The sequence below is a fragment of the Hyperolius riggenbachi genome, chromosome 5 (assembly GCF_040937935.1).
Source record: "Hyperolius riggenbachi isolate aHypRig1 chromosome 5, aHypRig1.pri, whole genome shotgun sequence".
NCBI classification, from domain to species: Eukaryota; Metazoa; Chordata; class Amphibia; order Anura; family Hyperoliidae; genus Hyperolius; species Hyperolius riggenbachi.
This window is the reverse complement of record NC_090650.1, coordinates 377,889,058-377,914,450: the sequence shown is the minus strand read 5'-3', so window position 1 is coordinate 377,914,450 and position 25,393 is coordinate 377,889,058. Positions and strand designations below refer to the sequence as shown.

Below are 25,393 nucleotides of genomic sequence, written 5' to 3'. Positions count from 1 at the left end.
TTGAGAACCTGCAGCTTAGTGATACCCTGGAAAATCGATTCCATGGTTGAAGATGTAATTTCAAGATCTCTTGCCTGAGAGCTGTGTGGCTGATTGGCCTACTCATCTCACATAAGTATTAGAGTGAAATGTACCTTTCTGAAAGGAAATATATGGCACTTTTTAGAAACATTTTATCATGTTGTATTTGATTCTACAGTATGGTCTGCCTAAAACATAATTCAGTATTTATATTTTTAATAAGGTGAATATGAAATGTTAAAGCGATTCTGAAGTAAAAATAAACTGATTACAAACAATTGTACAGTATATACAGTTAGAGGGTCAGACTGGGACACTAAGGGCCCACCAGGAAAGCATTAGCCTGGGCCCCCCGTCCGATCCCTTCTCCCCCCAATCCCCCCCCCCATTTTGAGCTCACATACGCATGTACTCTAGAAATTTTGCAATATATATATATATATATATATATATATATATATATATATATATATATATATATATATATATATATATATATATACATAATTTGGTAAGACGTTAGATTATGGTAGAGAATAGATTGTGAGCACTTCTGAGGACAGTCCCCAATGGGGAAATGAAATTTATTGGATTTACAGAAAGTGTACAATAATTGTACACTGTAGAAGTGGTAAGATTGTACAACTGAGAGTGTATCATCATTTGTGTATATTTCCACGTATGTCTTTACTTTATAAGGCAATAATAATACTAGTATTTTGAATAATTATAATCATGGTATTTGTAATGAATAAGTATATAGCAGATACCAAGTAAGAACATTAAAGATAATCTTTGCGATGTGTCCCAAAATATGACATCATTTATTAACTGTTGCCATTTGTGCAATCTTGTCTTTCCCTTGTTTTGTCTCTCTATGGGTTTGTTATTGTCGTACTGCCCCGACTTTTACAGTTTTGTGTTATTAGATGCTAACGATATAGAATGGACATTGGTATTTAAGAGTCATCCTCTCGCTCTGATACGTAAAGAAGGATCCAGAAGTCATCTGATTGAAAACAAAGAGCTGCCTCGAATCCTGCTTTGATGTTAGATCAGAACGACAGTCACTACTAAGGAGAATGATGATATTGGCCCACTGCCCAATGTGCCATCAGACACGGCTAACGCAAGCTGAAACAAGTAGCATGAATTGAAAAACATCTCTAATTAGTTTGCAGTAGCTGCAGCGGTATATAGCTTTTTGTCAAAGCTTTATGTCTGCCAAAAGTTTTTCTTTGTCTCCCACAGAGAATCTGTGTTTTAAAACAAACAAGAGCTCAGATTATGACTGGAAAAAAGCAGCAAACGTGCCATAATTTTGACTGGCAAAAAAAAGAAAGAATAAACCACTCAGTGGTAGAGCAAAACAAATAAAAAAAAAGGTACCTGCAGCAGCTGAATGTACAACTGGGCCCAGGACTACTCATTTCAAAAATCTGAACAATGTAATGTGTTACATTTTTCCCCAATTATGAAAAAAAATGATTGATGCAGATTTTATTGCTGTGTTCTTCTGGATCACCTGTTATTATGCTCATACCTATTATGCTCATACCTCCATACAGTCTGTGTATTTGTATTTCTTCTAGACCTTTTAGGTCGGTTATATCAGATAGTCTTGGTCAGCTCTCGGCTGTATTGATATTTTCTTCTATGTAATCTTGTTGGAACCTCCATGGTTGATTTCTCTGCCAATACTCCTGTTTGTTTTGCATGTTTTATTTGTGTATATTGAAAAGTCTTGAATAAACACCAATGTAACCAGAAAAAAAATGATTGAAAGCTCTAAGAAAAATTGCTTGGGTCTATAAATCAAGAAGTTGACAATCTTCCCTACACGTCTTCAGTGGTGGTTTTACACTATGGCAAGTCTAATAGTTTTTAGATGTTCTTGATTGTCTAGACAGAGGAGGAGGATTTCTGATATGGATCTGCCTCGGTCCCGGAGCACTTATTTAGGGGGTTTAAACATAAAATTATGTTTAAAATTAAGATAAACATAAAAACATAAAATTAAACATAAATCATTTAACCACTTCACATCCAGACCTTGTTTCCCCCTTGTGGACCAGAGCAGTTTTTACATTTTAGCTATGTCCCTATTTAATCAGCAATAACTTTATCCCTACTTATGACACCTGAATTAAATATTTGTTGTTGTTTTTTCATGACAAACTAGGCTTTCATTGTATGCCATTTTTTTCCTCAAGCAATTCTGATTTCTATGTATTTTAATGGGAAAAAGAGGAAAAAAGAGAAAAAAACACATTATTTTTCAGTTTTACCAATTTCAGTTTAAAAATAAAAAGCACTACTGTAGATTAAAAAACACAAATTTTGTTCGGCTATTTCTACCCTTTATCACAAGACTTAGATTATGTTCCTGTCGCAATTTTTGGTGAAGATATTTGATTCTGAAATAATGCTACAGTGTGTATTTTCACTATGAACTGAAAAAATAAAAGTATTTTTAATTGTAAAATCAAAGTTATTGGTTCAGGAAACATATATTCCCTTTAGCCAATTAGTGCTGCATCAGATAGTGCCAGCGTTGTGAACAGGAACAAGCCCATCCCTGCACAGCACTACTTTAGCTACAAGACATATATCTACGTCCTCGTGGCTTAGATGAAGTCACAGAGGATGTAGCTATACTGTAGTGGTGGATAAAGTGGTTAAACATACTATGTCCTTTGTTTCTCTTTTTGAGGATAATTTGAACAATTGCATGATTGGCTGCGGTGGAAAACTGGATTGAAGTCCCTCTGGGACTTATGTTTGTGAAATACAGAAATTTTGTGGATACAGAAAGGCAAGGCTGGATTTTCAAGAGAGGAAGTGCACTTTCAATTAATTGTTGTTTTAATCTATGCATGTTGTATGTTGCATAAGAAAAATGCAGCAAGCCCATTGGTCAATAGGTTAAGGATAGGCATATTGAGGAGCACACCATCATAACACCTTATTTTTCATAAGCAGAATTAAACTTTCGTTTATTGCATTCTAACACGAGCCGGGGATGCATGTTGATTTTCGTCTTTGTGCTTCAGAGCGAGCATAAAGCTCCGCCAGTTACACCTTCAAAACGATCTGAGCCAAGAATATTTACATAAGCATGGCTTTGTGTTTTTTGTGTGATGCTAAGCTTTTTTTTTTTCTTTCTTTTTTTTTTTTAATTTCACAGATCCTTGAGGGTTTTTTGCGATCAGTGAGGCAAATCGATTGATGTCCATGCTGAAGCCAGCAACACTTGACTTAAGTTCTGCCATTTCCAGACACGGATCTGCCGCTCGTACCCAAGTGGTCTCCTAAGACGTTTCATAAAAGCGTCGCTGCGAGTTCTGTCTGTGCCGCTCACACAGGGAAGCTCGGTCTTCCAGACTCAAAAGTGCTCATTAATCTAACCTGTATGAAAAAAAGAGAAATTCTCCAGACATTTCCCAAACAGCCCACAGGCTAGGCCCCTCTGCCAAGCTATGATACAATAATTAATATGCTGCGCGCTGTAAAGTTTAATCCTTGCATGGTTCCATTCCACAAACGCACCTGCCAGTGTGCTTACTACACAGTTTTAATTAACAGGATATTTTTTTCACCCCTAGGAGACATAACTCATCAAACTAATCTCTAATCAGCATGATAACATCAATATGACTGGGCACTCTGCCCCTGTTTGTCCCTCGTTGTTTGGTGAATTGATGCTGTGACACACATGGCTTTTTGATAGCTTTGAAGTGACATCACTTCCAAATTGCAGTTGTTTACAGCACAGCATCTGAGCAGTGCATTACTGGGGAGGAAGACCGCAGGCTCTGCAGCTGCTATTGAACTGAGATTCCCTGACATCACTAATAGTAGTCAAATTGTTACTATGGCTCATTGAACAATCCACACCCAATCCAATACACTCTTATTCTACTAAGCCTGATGGATTGTGTGTAAACCAACCACAAGGTTTAGTTGTATTAACACAGCAGAAAAATACAATACAAATACAACTGGTGTCCTGAACTTTTGCGGCCCCTTGCACACTGGCAGTGGTGTGTGGCACTATATAGTTACATAGTACTTTTCACCCCTGCATGGGAGACTTGCACAGTTCACGGAAGTATTCAAAATGCTGCATTTCCATCTCAAAGGCTGCAGCGGGTTACCACATGAACTTAGCCTCCCGCATGGATCATGCAGTAATGCAAGTCAATGCATTGCGTCAGTGCATGACTGGTGCACGGCACGGCTGCATGTGCGGATCGATGGGAATCCCAGTGATGTATTTCCTGCCCAGCAGGGAGTACATCGCTAATCAGGGGGCGGGCCTATGCACATGACGCTGTCACCACACCATGGTGCATATGTCATATGAAGCCTCAATAAGTATGCAACCAGCCTGCATGTACAAGTACCCATTTGGTACATTTCCAGGCACTGAATAGAGCTGAAGAGCAGCAAAATAATGAGATTGTCTTGCCTACATTTTTACAAAATGCTAACTCTTAGAATTTTCTACAAAAAAGGGGAAATTTGCAAAAAAGTAATTACTTTTTTAAGTTCCGCTTGAGAGATAAGATGTAGATCACCTGTGGAAAACACACAGAGACAAAGGGAGCCCAGATAGGGAAGTATTGTCAGTCATAGGATAGATAATTAATACAAAGTGTACTCACAAAACAAGGTTACTGACTGGGCAACCAAGAATAGCATGTGGAGAAAATTCTGCTCCAGCTCACATGTTCAGGATTCACACTGGGTTTTGTTTCTCCAAAACCAAGGTGTGAAAGAAAGCCAAAAATATACACAGCATGTACTATGTTCTCTTTAAAAGTTATAATTACTTGCAAGGTTTTTTTTGCGTAAAACAACCCCTGAGACCCACTGTGCGGCCACTTCCAGCTCTTAGCCCGCCCCCTTTCAGAAAGGCATTGGGGTGAGGTGGAGCTTCTTTAGCACTCCATATCTTCCATACGAAGAGTGCCGTGATACACTTCTGGAATGGGGCGTGGTTAAGCACCAGAAGTGGCTTCACAGAGAGTTTCAAAGGCTATGTTATACAAAACACCTTGGCAAAGTCATAATAGCTTTTAAAGAGAACACGGAACAGGTCGTGTATATTTGTGGCTTTATAGTCTTTTCAACAGCCTGATGGACCAGACTGAGGACCTAAGCCTCCTGGAGGGTATACATAGTTACATAGTTATTTTGGTTGAAAAAAGACATACGTCCATGGAGTTCAACCAGTATAAAGTACAACACCAGCCTGTTCCCTCACATATCCCTGTTGATCCAGAGGAAGGCGAAAAAACCCTTACAAGGCATGGTCCAATTAGCCCCAAAAGGGAAAAAATGCCTTCCCGACTCCAGATGGCAATCAGATAAAATCCCTGGATCAACATCATTAGGCATTACCTAGTAACGAGGGGGAAAAGAGGCACCCAAGGATGGACTAAAATCTCTTAAAAATAATAAAAATAAAGGTAAGAGGTGGCTTACTTCAAGGAAGACAAAATCAATTTATCTGGAAAAAAACTCTCATTTATGTCTGGCAAAACCTTTTGTGAGACCGACCGCTCACTACCTCAGGCCAGTATCAGTGCCCAGTGCAAAAACAAGCCATGTTTTGAGCACCAAGAGAGGTGTTAAAATTCAGTGCTGAACATCGGTAGTCAGGAAATTTCAGTTGTTTCAAATCAGCTATGCTGTATCGAACACCAACAATAAAATGAGGCTCACAGTGAATCTCTGCAGTGTATAGAGTACTATTGTCTTCTATACCAGAGCTACAGGTAAAATGATGTACTTTTTACATATCCTTCCCATTGGTTGTTGCCCTGGGATGAGACAACCCAGTGGCCCTACATCAGCTACACGGACATGAAACAGTAGGGTCAGTTTTATGTGAAAGCAGATTCACCCACCCATGTGTTATGGACCATAAAGGTTGACCTATGCAAACACATAAAAAAAAAACAAAAAAAACATACAAAGTCATCAACTACAAGACAACGATATAACCTTTTAACCATCATAAATGAAAAACACATACCAATGTTACTTTGGTTTCCTTGCTACCCACTAGTACTCATTGCAGATGTATGGATATATTTTGACTAGTGATACACAATGCAACCCTTACATCTACCCTGAAAGACATATAATGCAAACTATTACTCATCAAAATACCTTTTTTCCTCATTAAATCTTTTTTATTGAAAAGATTACAAAAACATTGACAAAAAAACCCCAACAGACAGCCATAATATTGTATATGTCACAAAGGAATGTTACAAGTACAGTTGGTTCGAGTAGCACACACAACTAATAAATGGAAAAACATCAAAATGAGCATATCAGCACAAAGCTGCGCTCTGAAAAAAAATCGTTATTATATGCATTTATCTATACATGAACAAACACATGTACCACTGAATACAGATAAGCCTTCAGGGACCAACTCTAGATAAGTATATTGTGAACATGAGATGGAGTCCACAACATAATATGACATTATCAGACCAATAACAGTAACCACTTAAACGGAAGAACAAAAAAATATATAAAAACTATCTTTAAATCAACAGCAACCCTATTGGTTGCAACAAATATACGCTTACAGATAGAATCCAAAGTCCAAATGTTGGGAAAGAAAACATGACAATGTCACACATAAAGATGTGTACAAATATGCCACCCTATCACTGAGGTCAGAGAGAAGAAGAAGAAGAAAAATAAATATGCCAATAGTCTCTCAAATGGCATCAAAATACTATTTTTATGGTCTAGAAATTCAAAATGATCTTTGCTATTTTCTAGCATATCCAACAAACACACTGTCAGGTCAAATGGCTCTCCCAAAATTGTCACTAGGCCATGATAGGGTCATTTGATTTGACTCCCAGTAAGAGACTTTAAAACCTGATACACATATTTCGATTTGCATAATTAAAGACCATGGTTCATTCATCTAGCGACAGTACAGCTGTCCCACAATGTCATGATGAGTCTCTAAATGGCAAATTATTGAATTCTTTGTCCCATCACAAGCGCTACTAACTTGTCTATTGCTTCGCCTTTCGGTACAGAACAGCTGTCTGTCTGTAATTGAGAAATACAGATGGTCAATGAGGTGCAAATAATTAAAATTATGCGTCAATGGTATGCAGCCTGGCATTGGGCTAATCAAACTTTACAGGAAGTGCATTTCATTGGTTTAATTCCAAGTGTTGGCAGCCGTCCTCTGTCAGTAATGCTCCAGGTGACTCCCGGTGGGTGCGTCTCCTTCCCCGCTCTCAGTATGCGCTTAGACCCCGACTAAGGTATTGTCAGCTGACATACCTAGTCAGCTGACACTCAGGCAGATATGCTGCTGCTGGGTGAATGGTGATCTGAGTGTGGCCAGCCACTAATTGGATGCTTGAGGGATTTAAGAATGGCTCTCCTCACTTCCCATTGCCCATGATAGCGTTAGCTGTAGCTATTTGCTGGGTGCTCATCTATGTATTTATTGCCTGTGGATTGATTGCCTGGACTTTGACCTATACTTGTACCTGGATTACCCTTGTTTGCTGCCTGGACTGACCTTTTGCCTGATACTGACCTATCGTGATTGCTGCCTGGACCGAACCTTGCTTGTTCTTGACTACAAATTAGGATTGCCCCTTTACAAGTTCTGATCTGCCGCATTGACCCCTAAGTTGTTAGCTCTTCCATTGTTTTAGTGGGTAGTGTTGGTTTTCTTGCCTTCACTGCATCAGTCTCGATACCTTGTGCATTAAGACCTGGGTGTAACTGAAGTCAGGCAGGCGCTACTTCAAGCAGGGACGCACCACATAGGGTGAAGACAGTGGTGTTAAATTGGGGCACTGAGACTGATACAAAGGTGGGAATTCTAGCAGGCATCTCAACAGCATAGAGTAAACCAAGTATGGTCCTGAAGCGGTTGAGTGATTTGATGTTTTCTGTAAATATTTGTGGAAATAGTGCCATAGCATTATAATTTAAAGGTGCATTACAGCGAAAAACTGTGAAATTTAAAATATGTACAAACATATACAAATAAGAAGTACTTTTTTCCAGAGTAAAATGAGCTATAAATTACTTTTCTCCTATGTTGCTGTCACTTACATTAGGCAGTAGAAATCTGACAGAAGTGACAGGTTTTGGACTAGTACATCTCTTCATAGGGGATTCTCAGCAAAGCTTTTATTCTTTAAAGATATGCCCGAAAAAGGATTTAAACAATGCTGCTGGCCAGCTTCCCTGCTCCCTACACAGTTTTTGGCAGTTGGACAGAGCAACTGCAATTCACTAAGTGCTTTTGAAAACAAATATATCCCTGAGAATGCCCTATAAAGAGATGGGCTAGTCCAAAACCTGTCACTTCTGTCAGATTTCTACTACATACTGTAAGTGACAGCAACATAGGAGAAAAGTAATTTATGGCTCATTTTACTCTGGAAAAAATGTACTTCTTATTTGTATATGTTTGCACATATTTTACATTTTTCAGTTTTTCGCTGTAGTGCCCCTTTAATGATTCTAAGAATAATAATCTCAATTACTAATCTATCTATCTATCTATCTATCTATCTATCTATCTATCTATCTATCTATCTATCTCTCATCTCTTTCTCTTTCTATCTTTTCTGTGTCGATACATCCACCATGAACTATTTATATCGGCTTAGATTTATATGGCTATTGATATTTGTAATGTCAAAAAACGTAGGTATATTTTTGCAATCTGTTCTATAGTCAGTACATTTCAGTGAAATTTGAGAAGCATTCCAGATTGCTATAGCAGAGAATAGGGTAAACAGGAAAAACATCCTGAAATCCCAGGAAATGTGTGTACCATGACCAGATGGAGATTCTATGCTCCTTATTGCCAACATGTATGTAGGATTTCATTTTGTGTGATACTGAGATTGTCACACTGCTTCTACTATTACTACCCATTGCTACTACATCTGTTGGCTGATTGCTGCCACTACAACTAGCAACTACTCTAGTTATGACAAATAATTACTTCTCATTCTATGAAAGTAAAGCACTCAATTAACACACGATCACAAAAGTTTAAATGGATAAATAGGCTTAAAGCAAACCTGAACTGAAGATTAAAAGTCAAAATAAACATACACAGGTCATATTTACCTCCCACATAGCCTACTCATCAATCTCTTTCTCCTCTCCTGCATCCTGTTTGTCCACTGTGATCAATTGAATTATCCATCCTCTATTTTAAAAATGGCAAACACCCCATAACAGTTTCCGGGTCAGCACATTGTTAAACTGTAATATCGCCCACTTGAGCCATAGGGAAACATGGACATTACCTTGCACATCAGCTGTCCTTTCAGTTATAACAGTAACTGATATATTTCAGTTCTGTCAAAATCTTGTCAGAACTGGAAGGAATCGTTGTTGGAAGTAAACGGTGGGCTTCTGAGAGGAACTGACAGTGAGGTAAGTATGTAATATTCACTTGCAGGTACATCATGTGTTTACTTTAAATCGTTTTACTCGGTTCAGGTTCCCTTTAAAAGACAACTGTAACAAATAATGCAAAAGTTAGATACTCACCTAAAAAGAAGGAAGGCTCTGGATCCCTTAGAGCCTTCCTGTTCCACTCTGCATCCCCTCGTTCCCCTGCCTGCTCCCCCCATTGTAGCATATGTCTTTAACCTTTTGCTGATTAGCATGAATGCGGCGGCAGCCCCAGGACCTCTCCACGCCAATTGGCTTGAAGTCCTAGGGGCGTAAATTGCAGGGGATCACGTGCACGCATCTCTGCTTGAACAACGAAGCTCCGCTACGTCATCAGCCTCCCAGCCGCTAGGAGGCACACAGAAGCGATCCGCTGTCATAGGCTGAAGCCTATGACAGCCGATCGCGCTGATTGGCTGACGGGGGGAGGAAGGGAGGGTGGTGGTATTGCCGTGTCAGCAGTGGGGAAGGGAAGCAAGGCTTCCCCAAACCAATCGCAGTGCCTGTAATGAATGGATGTGACCCCGATCAGGGGTCCATTAATTCATGTCCATTCATAAGAAAGAACGTGAATGAATGTTAAAAAACAAAAACAAAAAAAAGAAACACTTCCTGGTAAACCGGGGAGTGTTTCTATCGCCATCTAGTGGTGAAAAGGTAAATTACACACACCACAGATTTTTTTATTAAAAAAAAAAAAAAAATATATATATATATATATATATATATATATATATATATATATATATATATATATATATATAATGAATTCCTTCTAAAGCCCCCGATCCCTCGAACCCTAAAAAAAAAGCCACACCTATTCAGACAAGCCTATTTTTTGCTATAGGCACCATTGGAAGTTCACTGCCCCATCCCCTGTGTTTCCTACCCTATTGTTTCCAACCCACTACCCTCTAGATCAGGCAAGGGCAAACTTGGTCCTCCAGCTGTTGAGGAACTACAAGTCCCACAATGCATTACAGGAGTCTGACAGCCACAGTTATGACTCATAAAGGCAAATGCATTGTGGGATTTGTAGTTCCTTAACAGCTGGAGGGCCAAGTTTGCCCATGCCTGCTCTAGATTGAAAGCTTGCAAGGCCAAGGACCTCCTCCTATTGTTTCTTATTTTGCTGTAATCTACCATATGAGTGTGTACCAATTTTAGTGATATCTCAATCCACACATTAAAGGGGAACTTCAGCCTAAACAAACATACTGCCATTAAGTTGCATTAGTTATGTTAATTAAAATACAGTAGATAGGTAATATAATCTCTTACTCACCCTGTTTTAAAAGAACAGGCAAATGTTTGTGATTTCATGGGGGCAGTGATCTTTTTGGTTGAAAAGAAGGTGACAGCGACAGGAAACATGAGATACAGTTCCAATTGTCCTATGTCCTGATCACCCCTCCCAGCTGTGCACGCTAGGCTTCAAAACTCAAATTCAAAATGTAAAAAAAAAAAAATTGCACCAAAACAGCAGAAGGAGAACAACTTCAGAAACCCAATCATGCTTTGCACAGCATTAGGGGAAAACTTCCCTGGCAGATTTCTTTGATGGGGTGGAGCTTAGCTGCTGCGCAGCTAAGAATGAGGCGTGGGTAAGAAAAGCAAAGTTCTGATGCTGTGAAACTGTTAAAGAAACACCAAACCTTTTCAGTTCTGCTGAGCAGATTTTTAGTCTGGAGGTTCACTTTAACTATGTATGTATTTGAACTTGTACTGCTGAATGTCATGATCGCAGTGTCTTGAACGTCTCGTGTACAGTATACACGTTCCCCAAAATTTGTTTTGTACTATATACAGCACTATGGAAGATGTTGGTGCTATATACAGTAAATAAATTTTTTTTAAAAATAATTATAATTGCATATGGGCTCCATTGTTTTGTACCTAAACTTATTTCATGTTTACACTCACTACCCTTGAAGCTGCTCTTGCCTTGTTTATCAGTTCTCTGAGATACGTGGATCCTCTACTTTATGAAAGTTCTGTTTGCTGTTGATGTGAAATCATAATAGTGCTGTTGTGTGGCCCTCTTAGATTGAAAAGTGCTTATAACGTAAAGTTTTTCAATTTGCTAAAATTTAGCAATACGTTTTTTTTCTGTTTTTTTAGACTTTATTTATGTGGAATCTATTTTGCAGAAAAGTACTTTAACCAATCTTTCCTGTCACAATAAATAATTGGTGATATTATTTGTAAAGTAGGCACTCTGCATGAATCACAATTCTCCAGCTTTTGTCATTTGGGAAAATGAGGCTTTTATGTATGTTTTAGAAACACAATAAAGCATTTTGCTGACAGTTTTAATTCAGTCTCGGAGTCTATGCTCTTCCTCTACAAGCGCCTGACACACAGGAGCCTGAATGGCAAACCAATTTCCTATGCTGGCTTTGCAGGTGGCAATGAGCACAATACATTAAGGCGCACCAAAACCGCTGCTAAATTTGCTGTGAAGTGAATCATCATTAAATGGATTTTCTCTTCAATCAGGCAGAAAGAGAAAAGTTAGTAGCATCTCTTCTTATTGTCCTAATGCTGCATGCCATGATGAGGCCTACTTATAAAGACGTCGAGACCTTTTATTAGACTGGCTCTTTTTTTTCTCAGTTTTTCAAAATTCTGATTGCTAGTTGCCACTTTAAAGGAGCAGGGACAGCCATACTATCCCAGGAAAAAAACAACTCATATGTAAGTTGATAAATACTTGTTCTACTTACATAACATCTGTATTGTACTGTCTACAGTTTGATTTCAGTGAATTGTATTTAGTAAATAAAGAGAAAACTGTTCCAGCAGGGGCTTAGCTAGGCCCCACCGGGCCCCCCTGCAAAATTTCAGAGCGCCCCCCGGGCCTGCTCGGGACGTTTTGGGGGGCTGGAGGGGTCGCAGCATGAGGGGAAAGCCGTGGCCACAGTCGGCGCTCCCCTCCAGCTTAAAGAAGTGTCCGTGGGCAGCGCGAACAGCGGCGAGCAGCGACGGGCAGCAAACATATACATACCTTCCGTGCGCTCAACCAGCCTGCGTTCCTCTCGCTAGCCTCTGACGCGACTTCCGTTATAACAGGAAGTCGCGTCAGGGACTAGCGAGAGGAACGCAGGCTGGAGCGCATGGAAGGTATGTATCTGTTTGTTGCCCGCCGCTGCTCGCCGCTGCCCACAGACACTTCTTTAAGCGGGAGGGGAGCGCAGAGGGGAGAGCCCTGTGGTGAGGGAGTCCCCGCCGACTGTGGCCACGGCTTTCCCCTCATGCTGCGACCCCTCCGGCCCCCCAAAACGGCCCCGAGCGGGCCCCAGGGGGCTGCAGGCCCTATTGTTATGCCAGTGTGATCCAGGCCTTTTCCATCTTTATTGCCTTTGACTCAAGCCAATTCTGGTGTCATTTCCTCCCTTACTCTTCCTTTGTGCTAGAAACTGCACTATCATATCTAGCTTGCTTTGTGAGCACAGCATTTTCTGCAGAGGGGTGAGGTAATTTTCCCTTCTCAGCCTCAGCCTGTCACACTGAACTTCCCTCAGCCAATCAGAGACGCAGGAATGTGGGAGGGGAGATAACAAGCTTCCCTACCAGAATAGAGCCAGACTGACTGAGATACATTTAACTACACCAGAAACATTTATGATTATATTGGAATGCTTGCAATGCAAACTGCATTTAGACTACATAATAAACACAGAGCAATGGGTAATAGGAACTTGATTTTGTGGCTGACAATCCTGCTTTAATGAAGGCAGATTTAAATAAATATTTATCTGGAGAGAAAAGGCCATTACAGTACATCTAGCAAATAGCTTTATTCCAACAAGTATAGCATTACAGTAATATCTGCAGTGTTGCAACGGTGGGTGCAGGGGACTGAATTGCCTTGTGCAGCAATATGGCACTTCCATGGAGGCTCAGTAAGTGACTGCCATGATGCTTCTATTTCTGGGTATTTGGCGCATGCATGGCCATGCCGGCGCAACATCATCCAGAGGTGACTCGGAAGTCAATGATAAGGGCTCCCCCAAATTGTGCATCACAGAGGGGAAAAGAGAAGGGAGAAGCCAGATTTTGATCCTTGGTAATCAGTACTTTGATCATCATAACATAATTATCCAAAATCAGAGATCCACAGCTTCGGTCATGTGAATGGAGCAATGGATTGCCAGCAGTGCCTGTTACTTCTCACAAGAAATGTACTTTTACTTTTATTATTTTTTCAGTATAAAAAAAGAAAAATAACATTGCAAGGATGTTAACCCACATTTCGCCTTTGCAAAAATGTCAGGGAAATGTTTAAAATGAATCCGTGTATCATGTAAATGCATTAGCGCATGAGCCATACTTGGTATTTAGATGGAATTAAAGGGGCACTATGGCGAAATATTGAAAAATTTAAAAGATGTGCAAACATACAAATAAAAAGCACATTTTTTTTCAAGAGTAGAAATTTGACGAAGCAACAGATTTTGGACTAGCCCATCTCTTCATAGGGGATTCTCAGGGATTTATTTTCAAAAGCACTTGAAAAAAGCACAGTGAATGGCAGTTGTTCTGTCCAACTTCCAAAAAACTGTGTAGTGAGCAGGGAAGCTGGCCAGCATCATTGTTTAAATCCTTTTTAGGGAATGTCTTTATAAAGTATAAAAGCCTTGCTGAGAATCCCCTATGAAGAGATGGAGTAGTCCAAAACCTGTCACTTCTGTCAGATTTCTACTATCTACTGAAAGTGACAGCAACATAGGAGAAAAGTAATTTATGGCTCATTTTACTCTGGAAAATACATACTTCTTATTTGTCTATGTTTGCATATATTTTAAATGTTACAATTTTTTGCTATAGTGCCCCTTTAAAGAAAACCCGTAACCAAGAATTGAACTTTATCCCAATCAGTAGCTGATACCCCCTTTTCCATGAGAAATATATTCCTTTTCACAAACGGATCATCAGGGGGCTCTGTATGGCTAATTTTGTGTTGAAACCCCTCCCACAGTGTGATGTCAGTGCCTCGCAGCTCTGAGGTACTGACATCACACTGGGGGAGCCTTGTTGTATTGTGGGAAATAACAGCTTTTTCCAACTACCAAAAATGCAAGCAGCAGCTACTTCCACTGACATTACCTGCCAGCAGGGCCGTATCTCTTAAGAGTCACCCGTGGGCCGGTGCCATGGGCGGGTCCTCAGGGGGGGCGGCAAAATATTGGGTGTTATTTAATGTTTACATTTTTTTTTTTTCCTCTGGAGACAGTGGACCTCGTTTTTTTTTCTTGTTGGTGAAGGAGGGGGGGAGGGGGGGTTGAGTCTGGTACGGGTTATGGTAGCTGCAACTGGCACCCGCCCACCCCAGCCATACCTAGCGGTGGTTTAGTCCCGACAACAGGCTGGGCTGAGCCTGCGAGTGAGCATGAGCACACCACCGGCCAATTAGCTGCGAGGGGCAGGCCACCTTTGGGGACACAGACAGGCAGTTTAAATGTGCATTTGTGTGCACTTTTGTATGTAAGTTATGCTTCCTTTGCATGGCCCTTTATGCCATGGGAGCGCCGTGTTTATCATCTTTCGGCTGCTCTCCTCGCCACTCGCCAGTGCCAAGCAGCAACACGGGGAGAATAAGACAGACAGCCCGACTGCAGAGAGAAGCCCCGCCCCCCACATCGTAGGAGGGCAGCCAGGAAGGGAGAAGACAACGAACACAAGCCCAGGGGGAAGGATGTAGCACACTAGGTGCACCAGAGAGCTGCCTGCTCTATGGCTGATTGTGTGCCCACCCCCTCTCAATCCCGGGGAATTTGAAAGAGCCAGGCATCAGTGAAGTTACAGGGCTGCCTTGGCTGGGGACAGATCTGCATGGGGAGCAGGAGGTGGGGAGAGATCAGCCTGCTGGTGACAGTAATGGCAGCTGTATAATGACAGGAGCAGAGAAGCATCATAAAAGGTACACGCACTATACTAGTGATAGCTGGCTGATACATTCCTGTGTCTGAATTACCTGTGATTGTCCTGCTAAATTTTGGCTCCATATGTTCCATCTCTTCCCGCTCTCCTCCCTTCTCTGCCATCTCCTACTGTCCCTCTATCTATCCGCCTTCTCTCCCAGTCTGCTCTGTCTTTCACTTCTCATTCTTACTTTCCTGTATCTCATTAAATAATGTATTTATTGTCCTGTTTTTGTACCTGAGCTGAAGCTCGGGTACAGAAAGATGCTTAGCTAAAGAGCGGGAAGCCTCAGGATCCTATTGAGGCTTCCCTCTGCGTTCTGCGGGTCCCCCTTGCCAAGCGCAGCTGCGCTCTTCTGGCATCAGCACAGCCGTCACGCATGTGCAGTAAGCTGGAGCTGCACACGCATAGCCGTGCTCGTCACAAGATTAGCGCAGCCCCGATGTGGAGGGAGTCTGCACTGGGTAGTGGGAGAGCAGATGACACTGAGGGAAGCCTCAAAAACTCAATAGGATCCTGAGGCTTTGCTCTCTTTGGCTAAGTATCTATTTCTGAACCTGAGCTTCAAGGGAACCTTAACTGTGAAACAAAAAAAAGTTTCACTTACCTGGGGCTTTCCCAAGCCCCCTGCAGCCGTCCTGTTCCCGCGCCGGTCCTCAAATGTCCTCCCGTCCCCCGCCACGGCTTACTTTCATTTTCGGCCGACTGCTAGTCGGCCCCCGGCAACGCGTCCTATTCTTCGCCTTCCCCGCCGTTAAGCGCGTCATGTGCAGGCTAAGTACGCTTGCACCTGTGCATGATGCGCTTCACGGCGGGGAAGGTGAAAAAAAAGGACACGATGCCGGGGGCCGACTGGCAGTCGGCCGAAAATGAAACTAAGCCGCGGCGGGGGACGGGAGGACACTCAAACACCGGCGCGGCCACAGGACGGCTGCAGGGGGCTTGGGAAAGCCCCAGGTAAGTGAAACTTTTTTTTGTTTCACAGTTAAGGTTCCCTTGAAGCTCAGGCTCTCGAGGATTATAAAGCATTTATTTCATAGTACTGTTATTATGTCTCTGTCGTCAGAGAGGCTCACAATCTAATCCTACCATAGTCATAGTCCAATTTCCTACCATATTATTATTATGTATTTATATAGCACTGACATCTTCTGCAGCACTCTACAGAGTACATAGTCATGTCACTGACTGTCCTCAGAGGAGCTCACACTCTAATCCTACCATAGTCATAGTCTAATGTCCTACCATATTATTATATATTTATATAGCACTGACATCTCCTGCAGCACACTACTAAGTACATAGTCATGTCACTGACTGTCCTCAGAGGAGCTCACACTCTAATCCTGCCATAGTCCTAGGCTAATGTCCTACCATATTTTTATTATGTATCTATATAGCACTGACACCTTCTGCAGCACATTACAGAGTACATAGTTACGTCGCTGACTGTCCTCAGAGGAGCTCACACTCTAATCCTACCACATTCATAGTCTAATGTTCTACCATATTATTATTATGTATTTATATAGCACTGGCATCTCCTGCAGAACATTACAGAGTACATAGTCATGTCACTGACTGTCCTCAGAGGAGCTCACACTCTAATCCTACCATAGTCATAGTCTAATGTCCTACCATATTTTTATTATGTATCTATATAGCACTGACACCTTCTGCAGCACATTACAGAGTACATAGTTACGTCGCTGACTGTCCTCAGAGGAGCTCACACTCTAATCCTACCACATTCATAGTCTAATGTTCTACCATATTATTATTATGTATTTATATAGCACTGGCATCTTCTGCAGCACATTACAGAGCACATAGTAATGTCAGTGACTGTCCTCACGGGAGCTCACACTCTAATCCTACCACAGTCATAGGCTAATGTTCTACCATATTATTATTATGTATTTATATAGCACTGACATCTCCTGCAGCACACTACTAAGTACATAGTCATGTCACTGACTGTCCTCAGAGGAGCTCACACTCTAATCCTGCCATAGTCCTAGGCTAATGTCCTACCATATTTTTATTATGTATCTATATAGCACTGACACCTTCTGCAGCACATTACAGAGTACATAGTTACGTCGCTGACTGTCCTCAGAGGAGCTCACACTCTAATCCTACCACATTCATAGTCTAATGTTCTACCATATTATTATTATGTATTTATATAGCACTGGCATCTCCTGCAGAACATTACAGAGTACATAGTCATGTCACTGACTGTCCTCAGAGGAGCTCACACTCTAATCCTACCATAGTCATAGTCTAATGTCCTACCATATTTTTATTATGTATCTATATAGCACTGACACCTTCTGCAGCACATTACAGAGTACATAGTTACGTCGCTGACTGTCCTCAGAGGAGCTCACACTCTAATCCTACCACATTCATAGTCTAATGTTCTACCATATTATTATTATGTATTTATATAGCACTGGCATCTTCTGCAGCACATTACAGAGCACATAGTAATGTCAGTGACTGTCCTCACGGGAGCTCACACTCTAATCCTACCACAGTCATAGGCTAATGTTCTACCATATTATTATTATGTATTTATATAGCACTGACATCTTCTGCAGCACATTACAGAGTACATAGTCATGGCACTGACTGCCCTCAGAAGAGCTCACTATCTAATCCTACCATAGTCATAGTCTAATCTCCTACCATATTATTATGTATTTATATAGCACTGACATCATCTGCAGCACTTTGCAGAGAACATAGTCATGTTACTGACTTTTCTCAGAGGAGCTCACAATCTAATACCCACCACTATTTTGTGGGAGAGAACACTGGCTAATGTGTTTTTATGGTGGAAACATTTACTACTTGCTTGCTTAGGGTCACTTTACTCATATTCGGGGAGGAAGCAAGGGCCTACTGACTTTGGTTTGCACTCTTAGTAGGACATTTTTTTTTTCTACTTACACTCTTACTAGCAAATTGTCATTGGACACGCCCACTGCATTTTGTGGACACGCCCATTTTGGGTCGCAGCGCGCTTCGCGGACCGCCGTTGTTCTTTCATTGGGGGGGCGTCATAGGTCTGAGGTGCCTAGGGGAGCCCGAACCCTAAATACAGCCCTGCCTGCCAGCAGTAAAAATGTCACCATGTGATAAATGCCAGAATGTAAATCAGGGAGAGGAAAGATTTTACAATGGGAAAACACTGACTAAATAATTTATACATAATTATTGTAAAAATTAAGCACCTCTTGAGGGTCTTAAACCCCCCTAGTGACCAGGCCATTTTTACCAAAATAGGCCACTGCAGCTTTAAGGCCTCGCTGCAAGGCCATACAACCCAGCACACAAGTGATTCCCCCCGCCCCCCGTTTTCTCTCCACCAACAGAGCTTGCTGTTGGTGGGGTCTGATCGCTTCCCCAATGTTTATTTCTTTTTTCATAAATATTTATTTATCTATATTTTATTAAATTTCCCTATTTTTCTTTATATTTTTGTAATCCCCCCACCCTCCCTCCCTCCCCCCGCTTCAGCCTATGACAGAGGATCACTTCTCTGCCTACAGACGGCGAAACGAGCGGTGATCGCCGCTAGCAGACTGAAGGCGGAGTGGAGCTCCGTCAATCATGCAGAGATGTGTGCGCATGCGCGATTTCCTGCAATCCACATTCCCAGCCATTCACGCCAATCAGCGTGGTGTGGTCCTGGGGCTGCCTCCCTGCTCATGCCAATCGACGTGGAGCAGTCGTTAGGCAGTTAAATGACAGAATTTTCATATGCTATGGGTGGCTCTTCGGTGTGCATGATTGTGACTGTTTTTTGTCTTTGAAAATATGCAATCTCCCTTTTTGGTGAACTCTCCTTTACAGCATATTAGGGCGTCACCCTCACAGAGTCTTCAAAGCCATAAAAGGCGAAATAGCTGATTTCCCACAGTTAGAAGTACACTTTCTCTGCACTAGTGAGCCATAAAGTAGTGATGAGTTTTCATCATTATATGAGACCTTCATATCTCTGATTATGACTTAATTATAGACTAACTAAATCTATGGGGAGGAATGGTGAATATGACACAAAAAAACATTCTTTTATCATCATATCGCATGAGAAATTAATTTTAGACAGTTCTAAGGAACTACAAATCACAGGATACGCCTATCCAAAATGGATGTAATTAACATCTCAAGTTATTTTACTGCTTTCATGTACAGTGGAATGCAAAAGTTTGGGCAAACTTGTTAATCGTCATGATTTTCCTGTATAAATCGTTGTTTTTTACGATTAAAAATGTCAGTTAAATATATCATATAGGAGACACACAGTGATATTTGAGAAGTGAAATGAAGTTTATTGGATTTACAGAAAGTGCACAATAATTGTTTAAATAAAATCAGGCAGGTGCATAAATTTGGGCATTGTTGTCATTTTATTAATTCAAAAACCTTTAGAACTAATTATTGGAACTCAAATTGGCTTGGTAAGCTCAGTGACCCCTGACCTACATACACAGGTGAATCCCATTATACAGTAAGAACAAGTATTTAAGAAGGTCAGTAGTAAGTTTCCATCCTCTTTTAATTTTCTCTAAAGAGTAGCAACATGGGGGTCTCAAAACAACTCTCAAATGACCTGAAGACAAAGATTGTTCACCATCATGGTTTAGGGGAAGGATACAGAAAGTCGTCTCAGAGATTTCAGCTTTTTCCACAGTTAGGAACATATTGAGGAAATGGAAGACCACAGGCTCAGTTCAAGTTAAGGTTCGAAGTTGCAGACCAAGAAAAATCTTGATTAGACAGAAGCGACAAATATTGAGAACAGTCAGAGTCAACCCACAAACCAGCACCAAAGACCTACGTCTTCTTGCTGCAGATGGAGTCACTGTGCATTGTTTAACCAATCGGCACACTTTACACAAGGAGATACTGTATGTGAGAGTTATGCAGAGGAGGCCTTTTCTCCCCCCACAGCACAAACAGAGCCGCTTGAGGTATGCTAAAGCACATTTGGACTGATGAAACTAAAATTGAGTTATTTGGTTACAACAAGGGGCATTATGCATGCAGGGAAAAAACTGCATTCCAAAGAAAAAAACCTGCCACCTACAGTAAAATATGGTGGTGGTTCCATCATGCTGCGGTGCTGTGTGGCCAGTGCAGGGACTGGGAATCTTGTCAAAGTTGAGGGACGCATTTATTCCACTCAGTATCAGCAGATTCTGGAGACAAATGTCCAGGAATCAGTGACAAAGCTGAAGCTGCCGGAGCTGGATCTTTCAACAAGACAACAACCCTAAACAGACCTCAAAATCCATTAAGGCATTTAAGTAGAGGAACAAGTACAACGTTCTGGAATGGCCATCTCAGTCCCCAGATCTGAATATAATTGAAAATCTGTGGTGTGAGTTAAATGGAGCTGTCCATGCTCAGAAGCCATCAAACCTGAATGAACTAGAGATGTTTTGTAAATAGGAATGGTCCAAAATACCTTCAACCAGAATCCAAACTCTCAATGGAACCTATAGGAGGCGTTTAGAGGCTGTAATTTCTGCAAAAGGATGATCTACTAAATATTGATTTCATTTCTTTTTTGTGGTGCTATATTTATGCACTTGCCTAATTTTGTTTAAACAATTATTGCACACTATCTGTAAATCCAGTAAACTTTATTTCACTTCTCAAATATCACTGTGTGTCTCTCCTATATGATATATTTAACTGACTTTTTTTTATTGTAACAACAATTAACAAGGTTGCCCAAACTTCTGCATCCCACTGTATGTAATAAAAATAAAAGTGCCATAATATGATCAATTAGATGTGTCCACTAGGAATACGCAAAAATGCCTCTGAGAGTCTAATGAAAATTTCATTGAATTTCCTTGAAAATTTCCTTGAACTTCTGAATGTTCACTGAATTTTCACTAAGGCTAATTCGCAAATTCCACTGAAGCTGATGGGCCGACTTTAAAGGTTAAAAGCAAAGCTCCTATTCATTTTAAAACCACCCAAATCTGCTAGGTATGTGTAGGAAAACAATGTCAATAAGAGAAAAACATAAACAGCTTCAAAAAACTTTCAAAAGTTCTCCATAAATTTGCAGTTAAAAAGACCGCAGGCAAATTGGAATTTATTTTAAACCGCTTTTAAACTATTCATCCTTGTAGAGACAAAATCTCCATGCTTCTTACAGTGGTTTCTTTCTAGCAACCCAATTTTGTAAGTAAGATTTATTTTATCCGTTATCCCATTGATTGAAATACTATACTACATTGGCACCCATTGTGTTCTCTGTCTTTTTTTTTTCTGGAGTTCATCCTTGAAGTTCCCAGATACACCCATTATTCTGGTACATGTTCATATGATAAAATACAGCATGCCTTTGTGAACTTTCCATCTAGAGATTCCCATGTTTCAGTTGAAATGCTAAACCATCTTGAGATTTCTGCCCTATGTGGCTTTTTCTTGACTGTTGATTAAAGTAAACCCGTGGAGAAAAAAAGGAGAAAGGTAAGGTGCCCGCCTAAGAAGTGGGGAGTCTCTGGATGTTCCAGAGGCTTCCCAGATTGTCTTCGACCCCACCACTGCTGCCCAAGACCCTCTTCTTGTACTACACATGTGTGAGAACCATCTGTGCTTGCACAGTAGCATGAAGCCTCTCGTGTGTGAAGATAAAAGCCACATATGAGTGTTACTCTGCAGTACACAGACATGAGTGCCGTCATGCAAAGCATATCCCACAAGCCCAGAAGGTCCTGTCGCTTTGCATCTTTTTGCATGTTTCTATTACTACAAGTCATGATGTTTGATCCAGATCTGAACAGGTTGCCTTCCTGTACAAGTTTTGTATCTTATTTGAAAACCTTAATAAAACTATTTGAAATACTGTAGAAGATCCCATCTCTGTAAAGGTGGGGTCGAGGATGATGGGGAAGCCTCTGGACTATCCAAAGGCTTCCCTCTACTAAGGTAAGTATCCAAATTTCCCTCCAAAACCTGCTGTAGGTTGACTTTAAGGTGCATCTATGCTGAACATGATGGGCTGTGTGACCCAGTCTTCCACCACATTGCTGATAACTGCAATGAAACAAGCAACACAACCCAAACGAGCCACCCTGAAGCCACCTACATGGTGACAGCTATACTTCCGCAGCTAAGCAATCAATTTTCTGCTCTACTACCTAAAGAATACTCATGGAAACCAAATATATAAAGCTCTCCCAAAATGACTACAAAATAACAAAAACAAAACTCTAAACAGCGTTGGCTCTCCAAACCGAAAGTGTTATTTTCTTCTAACAACTCACAGGAGCCTTGTGTTTCTGCTTCATAAATAGAAAAGAAAATCCCTCTATCCAGGTGTTAAACCAAATAAAAACATTTCCTTGTAGCTGCTTATCAAAAATAGTGTTTCGAGTTCTCGCTTAGACACAGCAACTCAATTTTTGGTACCTGTAAAACTCACGAGAGGTTTAAAGTTTTATTTCTCTGACTCAGTGAATTTAAGTGTTTTCCAATTCCCTCCATTGCCATGCCAGGTGTTTCAAAAGTCTGTAGATTCTTTAGATACTCAGATGTTATTTTATGCTATGATAAAACGATCACAGACTGAAACTGATGATTCACGGATGGTTTGGCAGAGTGTAGGTGAATATACAGTATTTATTCATTTGCATTTGGTGCTTATGTGAACACTGGCTTAAGTATATGAATAGGACCATTTCGCTGCAGGCTGCAATAGTTGAACTATGATCCGCATCATTTCTATGGGTTCTGGCAGGGGCAAGGGGAGACCACAAACTTTTAACCCTGTAATTTTATTGTAAAAATTGAAGGCTTGACAGAAATTGTCATTTTGTTACGTTTAGAGTAATGCTACCTGTCTGGCCAAACAAGCTTATAGCTCCAGCCGAAGTTCTGACAGATTGAGGAGGACAGCACGCAATCAAAGAGAAGGGACTCACTAAAGTGACTCCAACCCTAACCAGAGATAACTGCAGGACCCCAAAGAAGGTGAATGGGAAGTCTCAGACAGCATGAGTTACAGGAGGTTGCTACAGTTTTTATTGACTCAGTGGGGATTGCAGAAACATTATTAAATTAACATTTGTGTGATTTCAGTCTCATGCAGTCACCCTCAGTGGACCTTTCTTTATACAAAGATTACACAGCAAAGAGATAAAAACATCCCACTCAGGTCAGGTGGTCAAAATGACAGCTGTACCAATTAACCAATTACGTGTCTCGTGCCAGTATATCTACCCCCCTTGAGACATCATCTTAGCTCCAGGGATCTAGATTTATGTACCTCGCCACAATCACCCGCCACGCACACTCATGCATGCTCTCACGCATGTTCTCACTGCACCCGTTAGTACACTGATCTGTGAATGGGAACGCATATTTCCCATTCACCGATCAAAGTGCCTGTGATCACTGATTACCACTGATTACCGGCACCAGCGAGATGCCAGTTGTCATTGACAATGACAAGTGAAAGTAAAAACACATACACACAACACTTCCTGTGTACTGTGAGCAGTACACAGTACACAGGAATCAAGTGGGGGAACATCTAGTAGCCCAAAAGGAAAAAGACACCTACATACATTAAATACAAATAGATAAATAAATCCCCTGTTAATTAACCTCATATACCCACCCCCATAGTTACCAAACTAAAAACTTGTAAAAATAAAATGACAAAAAAACTGATAAAAATATTGTCACCATACATTGTACTAGGGATATGTAAGGGATCGCTCGATCCTCTCGGCCGCAGTATGGTCTGAGGTGGCGACAGAGGTAGTGTCAGCTGGCAGGATAGTCAGCTGACATTTAGGCAGGGGTTTATGTAATAAATATAAAATAATGGATGCTGACCCAGGCTGGGATTGAAACCTGGTCTCTCACGTTGGAGGCGATGTTCTTAAACAGTATGTTATAGCTGACATACACTCAGGATGTTTTACTGGTTAGTGATGGTTAGTCAGCTGACATGTATTGCCACCTGTGTCAGCTTATCTCTCTGTCAGCTGACACTTAAACAGGATTAATGCCTGCGTGTGATTGGCTGTTGTGTGCATGTGGCCGGCCACTGATTGGATGCTGTCAGTATTTAAACCTTGCTGTGACAGTTGCATATTGCCCGTGATAGCTCTAGCTTGCTGGTTGCTGTTTACCTGCTGTTATTATATTGGATTATCTGGACTTCGAACTCTGCTCATTTACTGGACTTCCCTTCCTTGCTTCCTGAACTGACCTGTATTGCCTGGATTATCGTTACGACTATTTGCTGCCTGGTTTGACCTCGGATCCGTTCTTGATCTCTCTTCTGCCTCCATTATTGCGATATCTCTGTTTACCCGTGTATGATCTTGGGCTGTCACTGGACTCTGCTACTCTGTATCCCTATTTAGACCAGGAAGTTTATTTGCTCACCCTGCATTCAGCTCCAATACCTTGCACTCTAAAGGCCTGGGTGTAACCGAAGTCGGGTATGTATTTTTCTCACCTCTTGTTCATACGGGGACGTGCCACGTAGGGTGAAGAGTGTGGAGGTAGATTGGTGATACGTGAGTGGATACCCCTACAGGATGTAATTTAAACATTGTAAAAGCTGTGACAAATGGGCAAATAAAATGTGTGTTTTTTATCCAAAGTAGCATGTTTAATTTTAAAACTGTGATAGCTGAAACCTGAGAAATAAGTTTTTTTTTTCATTTTTCCTTATTATTCCAAATAAAATGCATATCGAATAAAATAATTCTTAGCAAAAAATACACTCAAAGAAAGCGTAATTGGGGACAACCCCCCCTGCCCCCCCACACACACACATTCCCAAGAATTATATAGATCATTTTGATGTGATAAGTAGTGATAACGTTATTGGCGAATAAATGGGAGAAGCTCTGAAATGTGAAAATTGCTCTGGTCCATAAGGGGAACACCCCCTGTAGTGGTCAAG

The 25,393-nt window shown here is 41.0% G+C and overlaps 1 protein-coding gene across 1 annotated transcript in view; it reads right to left on the bottom strand.

Annotated features, from left to right (window-relative positions):
• The window catches only part of CNGB3 (cyclic nucleotide gated channel subunit beta 3), a 312,570-nt gene extending 288,192 nt beyond the window's left edge, over nt 1-24,378 (bottom strand). Inside the window, exon 1 of the mRNA XM_068234874.1 lies at nt 24,310-24,378. The gene's annotated coding sequence lies outside the window, so the exon portion shown is untranslated. The remainder of the gene's footprint in view (nt 1-24,309) is intronic.
• Between the last annotated feature and the right edge of the window lie 1,015 nt (nt 24,379-25,393).